This window comes from Euleptes europaea, chromosome 10 (genome assembly GCF_029931775.1).
Source record: "Euleptes europaea isolate rEulEur1 chromosome 10, rEulEur1.hap1, whole genome shotgun sequence".
NCBI lineage: Eukaryota > Metazoa > Chordata > Lepidosauria > Squamata > Sphaerodactylidae > Euleptes > Euleptes europaea.
The window spans coordinates 58,208,024-58,215,278 of NC_079321.1; positions in this window are offsets into that span (position 1 = coordinate 58,208,024).

Sequence of the window (7,255 nt, forward strand, 5' to 3'; positions counted from 1 at the left end):
GGCAACATGCTGAGGAGCAGAGAGGTAATCAAAAGTCACAGATGATAAGTGCGTTCGTTTTAAAGTGATACCATAGTTAGCCCCTATATGGTTTCATGTTTTAGACTGAAATATGGAACTTCAAACAGAAAAGAAATGGATATATTGCTCAGTGGATGGAAATTGATACATTAAATGGATACATTAAATGTTATTTACTGACATTCCAAATATCTGTAAAAATTGGTTTAATACTTAAAGAGATCTAATGCTCTTGCCATTGCCTGTTCTATTGCCAGTGCTGCTGGCTTTGTCATTAATTCTGTTAGCTCTCTTAAGTTTTGACTAGCTGGAAAATGTATCACAGGTTGAATACAGAATTCTAAGTATTCCTTTGCTGCTGTAGGTACTGTTGCTGAGCAAGGTTGGGGAACCCTGGTGCAAGAGAGGTTTGCCAGGTCCTTCCTTGCAACTGGCGGGAGGTTTTTGGGGCAGAGCCTGAGGAGGGCAGGTTTGGGGAGGGGAGGGACTTCAATGCTATAGAGTCCAATTGCCAAAGCGACTATTTTCTCTATTGGCTGGAGTTCAGTTGTAATAGGAGATCTCCAGCTAGTACCTGGAGGTTGGTAACCCTAGTGCAAGCACATTTAAATTTTAGGTTCTGCTGCCTAGTCTTGTGCAAATGCATTTAGTCTGCATGTTGTCTTGATGTTGTGCTTGCTTATATCTGGTGTTCTTGCTCTTGATAAGTATCACAGGTTTTCCTGCATATAGTAATGCCACTCTGCACCTTGGTAATTTCAGTTGGAATAGGAGTAGAAAAAGAAAGCACACTAGAGAAAAAATCATGAACATAATCCTAACAAAAATTCTACACTGAACTCAGAAGTTAGGTTCAAGACTATGCAAAGTAGGTTTATTCAGAGTTGCAACATATTGTTAAAAACATCCCTTAAAATATAAAATAGCTGTCCTGCCCCCCCCTGTGTATTGTATGTGATTGTATCTGACTGACATTTTCTTTTGCCAAAGGTCCAACTGTTCTTCATCACATATGTCCACAAGATGATCCCATTTCTGGAATAGATTTTTTACTCTCCTCCTCCTAACTAGATATATAGAGGCCATGTAGTTGGGTCATGGTTAAGCCAAAGAAGGACACTTGAGTTTAATTGGAGAAGCCAAGATGCTGTTGCAGACAATGGATCATAGAAGGGCTTAGGTTTGTGCAGCTTATTATGCCCAGTATGTTTATCACACACATATAAACTGTTCCAAGCAGAGAGTTAAATGTGTTGTTACATATTTGCAACATTTATGAACACTTACACCCAATCTATTAAATACTAAATCTGCTTTGTGGATTCTTAGCCCATCATAGCTTTACTGAATCCAAATATAATGGAGTATACAGTTGATAGTATACAAACAAATACAGATAGAATTGCAGCTTCTGTCTTTAGAAGGGGAAGCACTATTTACTCAGAGCACAAGAATGACACAAGTAATTAGACAATGCAGAATGCCTTGTGCTATCTGACCAATGTGGGGCCGGAAAGGGCAGCCTGTATAGTAGTTGCAATGAGTATTACCCAAATCAATCCCTGTGTCAAGCCTGTAGATGACTTCTACATGCACAGAACCACACATGTGTTCCAGGGTATTTATTTGAGATTGTTCCTGTCCAGGGCCAGATTTAGGTTTGATGAGGCCCTAAGCTATTGAAGGTAATGGGGCCCTTTATATGTCCAGCTGTCCTTTGTCAACAACAAATTGTTGCTGTTTTTTATGTTGAATATATGGTAATTTATGGACCTAATAGGTGCACATGACAAAATATGTATTTTATCAAAGTAATTGTTGAACTGAAATACAATTAAGAAGAAGTATATTAATAGTGAAATAATTATTATTTCCTTTAAAAAAATTTGTGGCCCCCAAGAGAGTGGGGCCCTAAGCTATAGCTTGTTTAGCTTATACGTAAATCCGGCACTGTTCCTGTCATATATATGGATCCCTTTTCTAGAACAATACCTTTGGAAAGATGAGACAGACAGAGAGAATCTCAGATAAGAAAATGTTTATTCCCCACAAGACACAATGCTGAAAAAAAATGAAATGCAAAAGAAAGCATAAAACAATATTTTGATGCAGCAACACAATCGTTGCCATGCTTCCCTTGGATGTTGCCTAGTCGAGGTGCAAACGAGGAGTCTAAGGGGGAAATAAAGGGAGAAACTAAAGCTTGCCTTAGGGCTGTTGAAAAAAAAATTCTGTAAAATTCGGATTTGGCAAAATTCAGCCCGTTTTTATTTGGGAAATGCCGAAGTCCGAACTCCCCCGCTTCGGGTCCATGCAATTTGGCATGAGGTCCGGAGTTCGGGGAAAAATTCGGCCGAATAAAGCCATTAAAATCACAACTGCACCTTTCCACGGCTCTGTGGGGGCATTTTTGGGGGTAGAGGTCCCAAACTTTCAGCGTAGCTTCAAAGGACCCTTCTTGCAATAACCCCCAAGTTTTGTAAAGATTGGATCAGTGGGGGCTGAGATATGGTCCCCAAAAGGGGTCCCCCTCCTTAATATGCATTTGCAATTAGCAGAGCTTGCCGCCCACTCGAAGCTCCCAGCCCCGACAAACAGCTGAGTTGCGGGGAGCAAGGGCAGGGCAGGTGCGAAGAAGTTTGCAAACCATGCAAGGCAACACAACCATGCAAACCATCACGTTTGCAGCCATGCAAAGCAACACCTGACGCCTGGGAGTTTGCAAACCATGGAAAGGGACAGAAGAAGTTTGCAAACCATGCAAAGCAACACAACCATGCAAAGTAACACCTTTGCAACCAGGCAAAGCAAGACCTGATGCCTGGGAGTTTGCAAACCATGGAAAGGGACAGAGGCATGCTAGCTAAGCATAAGGAGCAGGAGGGGTGGAATTTCCCCTTTTGCATCGGACTCGGGACCAGGAAAATGCATTCTTTAAGTCACAATTTGAAAACAATTTTTGAGCAAGCATCAAAATAGACCTAACCGATCTTATGAATGAGTAAAAACCTGAGGACACACAACTGAAGCCCCCCCTCAAACCAGGGAGAGAGAGACTCGAGGGGGCACACCCCCCAGACAGAACGGGCTTCCCCCCCACCTACAGAAACTGCTCCCTCCCCACACACACACAGACTCTGCTTCCCCCCCCCCCCGCACACACACAGGAGAAAAATTATAGATTAAAGCCCCAAAAGGGGTCTTACTGTGGATGTCTTCTATTCCATCAGGAGGGACTTGGAGGACTGGGTAATCCAATACGGTTCAATTTAAGCACGGGAGGTTTTGCCCTGGATTTGCTGCTGTCGAGATGCACACAGGATCGGCTGATCCCATTCATCCCAATAGGGAAAAGGGGGGCCATATCTCAGCCCCTGCTGATCCAATTTTTACAAAACTTGGGGATTCTTTCAAGAAGGCTCCTCTGAAGCTACACTGAAAGTTTGGGGGCTGTACCCCCAAAAATGTGCTCCCTGAGCCACGGAAAGGAGCGAATGTGTGCTGTAAATGGAATAAAAATGCACATTAAGGGGGGGACCCCTTTCGGGGCCCATATCTCAGCCCCCGCTGATCCAATCTTTACAAAACTTGGGGATTCTTGCAAGAAGGCTCCTCTGAAGCTACGCTGAAAGTTGGGGGCTGTACCCCCAAAAATGCACTCCTGCAGCCACGGAAAGGAGTGAATGTGCACAAGCACCCCCCCCCCATGGGGATTTCTCTCTCACACAAACAGATACTCTCTCTTTCTCTCCCCGGCCGGGCTGCGCAGCAGCTGGGCTCATGCACTCAATCGCGACTGATTGGCCAGAAGAAGACCCAGCTTGGCCACCGATTGGCCGGGGGAGAATGCTGCTTACTAACTGATGGTTATGCTGCTGCGCTGAACCCTGAATTTGCCGAATTTATTCACCGAACACCCCAAACTTGCTGAATTTGGCTCCCCGTTTTCCCGCCTTTTTTGAGTTCGGTTCCATCCGAACTAAAAACCGCCGAATCAGGGGAAATTTGGCTGTTTTTCGGTTCAGGACGAACCAAATCAACAGCCCTAGCTTGCCTATCCTGAAGAGAGGAGAGTGATGTGCTGTGGTCTGGAGTGAGAGAAGGAAAAGTGGATCCAAGACAAAGGAAGGAAAATCCTAACACCAAAACCAACTATGAAGTCACGGATCCAAATGAGGGACTGGGAGTGTAGGGAAGGTATTCAGTGATTCAGCAAAACAACCACACAGTTGAGGAAGGAGTTCTGGGTGCTGAACCAACTATGAGGTTGGGAGAAGAGGCTTAAGATGCCCTTTTAAAGGTTTGGGAAGAGAAGGTTACATACCAAGAGGGAAATGGAAGTCCAACTAGGTGCCAGTTTTGTCCCGATTATAAATAAAGAATTGCTGCAATTGCAAGTGCTTGCTGGTGAGTTTCAGTGTGCAGGTTGACTCCCCTTCCATCCGACACTCCCCCATTCCTCTTTCCTCCTCCCACTCTTCCACTTCCCTCTTGGAGGAACTCTGGAACATGACTGCCATTGCCCAGAATGGCTGTACATCTCCGGAATGCTCCTTCATTCTTTTTTTTTTAAAATGTTTTTGAACGGTATGTCGGTATACCAACTAAATGGATTGGTAGGCGGGTAGTGCTTCATCTTTTGAGAAAACACAGCAGTAACCAGAAACATGGAAGTGGAAGCATTGTGGCTGGGAGCTTTGCCATTGCTCCCCTAGACACTCACACACATACACCCCTCTGCTGCAGCAGAGGTTGAGGCACAGTGAAGGGACACACAATGAATGAGAGTAAGGCTTCCCCCCTCCCCGCCAAGAACGAAGAAGCTCCTTCAAGCCTTTCCCCCTAACATCGGAGCTTGTTCACTGCCTAGGTTCACCAGCGCCCACCCACCCACCTCGCTTCACCTAAAAGTCATGATGCCGGGCAGTTTTTATTTTGCAAAGCTGGGTGGGGGGGGGGTCTAAAACCATGCTTGTTAAAAAAAAAGAGTTTAATGTATACTGGAATGCAGTTTTAAAATGTTTTTTTTAAAACCTCAACATTAGGTCAGCCCTTAATTGACATCATCCAATCCCAAAGCACTGATGAAAATGATGACCACTCCCCTATTATCCTGCTGCGCTGCGCGTGGGAACATTCTTCCCTGAACTTTTGTGGGATAGATACAGGACGGAGTTCACCATGCATTTGTTTTTTGGATTGCGGGATAAAAAAGTGTGAGACATCACAGGGACAGACCAATGACCTCCTAGGCATGCATTAATGGCCACTGAGCAGCAGCTTGATGACATTTCCTTGGACTTGGGACTGAATTACTGGAGCTAACCTATATTGTGAGGCAGGTTCAATAGCCTCAGGTTATGTTTCAGTAAAACTGAGACAATTACTCTTGGCTGTGGGTGTGACAGAGCTTCTGGAGGTTAGACAAAAGACCTTGAATGCATGTGATCTTTGTAGCAATCCAGTGGGTGGGCTGCTCCCATGTGAGAGAATCCAGGGGAAAGCCCTGCTTGTTCAGGGGCCCCTGCCTTGATATCAAAATTTGATGTCTTTATTCAGGCCTTTGGCAGTTAAGTTAGAGGATCTTTTGGGGTGTGCAAATATAGGGGTCCCTGTGGAGCACAGGTTCATTTGTGACACCAGCAGTGTGTTGCCAAAGCTGTCCTCTCAGCCTTCCCTTCATGACGTGCTGTGGTCATAGCTGTCTGCGTTTTGTGGTACCGTATATACTCGGGTATAAGCCGACCCGAGTATAAGCCGACCCCCCAAATTTGAGGGCAGAAAAGGGAATTTCTTATTGACTCGCGTATAAGCCGAGGGTCAATAAGAAATTCCCTTTACCGGCAATGATGCGCTCTAAAATGGCGGCCGCCATTTTAGAGCGCAGGGCCCCTGCCCCTGGTCGCCCTCCTGCCGGCCTCCCGGGCCCTCCCGACCCACCCCACCCCAACCCACCCCGACCCACCCCACCCCAGTGCCATCCAAGGGGGGGAGGGGGAAGAGCCCCTGAACCCCCTACTTACCGGGAGACGCGGCGAATCGGCGGCGGCGGCGCGGCCTTCCTGGGCCGGCAGGAGGCCTTTCCAGGCCCCTGCCGGCTGGAGGAAGGCGCCTGGGCGCCTGAGCAGAGGCGGCGCGGCCGGCAGGGACCTCCTGCCGGCCCCTCCAGGCCCCTGCCGGCTGGAGGAAGGCTCCCGGCCGCGGCGGCGATGGCAGTGGTAAGTTCCCTCCTCCCTCCTCCCCCCTACCCTACCCTACCGTATTGACCCGCGTATAAGCCAAGTTCGGCTTTTTCAGCCCTTTTTTTGGGCTGAAAAACTCGGCTTATACGCGAGTATATACGGTAAGCAGAAAACATTAGTGCTATCATTTTAAACTTGGACAAGGGAAGAGACTTTTTTTTTGCCTGCTTCACTCTGTGTGTGTTAGGGTTTTTTGTTTGTTGGCTTGTTTTTTTGCGAAATGGACCTGGTGTCTATTAAATCAGTTAGGCTCTAACTAAGGGTTGACAGGACTAGAACAGGTTAGGAGATTCAATTCAATTTAGCATAGCAAGCATCTTGAATCATCTTAAGGTAGTCAAAACAGACTCTGAGGGCTTACTGGATGAAGGGCCTGGTGAGGGAACACCCCTTGCATTGGGTATCGTCACCTGAACCTGCATGCTGATGGAGACGGGGAAGGGTGTTGGTGCCTAGCATCTTTAGGCATGGGTTGGCCTGCAGACAAGAAGGAAGGAGGAGCTACTGCTCTTTGGGACAGGCTAGGGCTCCCCACACTTGCAAACCCGTCAGGTAGCTTTTTAGGGAATGTCCACAAAGGGGGGTATTTAATAAGTACAGTTCGGCTATGCAATATTTAGTTATTTATGCACCTCATTTAAACCCAAACTTTTTTGGGGTGTGTGTGTGTGTGTGTCTGAGAGCAATTATCAACTCTCAAAAATCCTGCAGTTCCCCATTTCAGCTCGTCTTTTTCAGCATAAAATTAAACATATATTTGAACAAAATCCAGGTAAGAAAATTATCTATTTCCAAGTGCAAGGGGCAGGCAAAAATTCAGTACATACCTAAATGCATAGAATTGTCTTTTCAGTCACAGATTTTCAATTTTCTTAATTTAAAGTCACTCATTTTTTTCTATTGCTCTATAAAACTGTAGTTCGATAATTTCCCAGGGCTTTGTGAACATTAGGTCAGGAAAGCTGTCTTGTAGCTGAGAAGTTCTGGAAAAG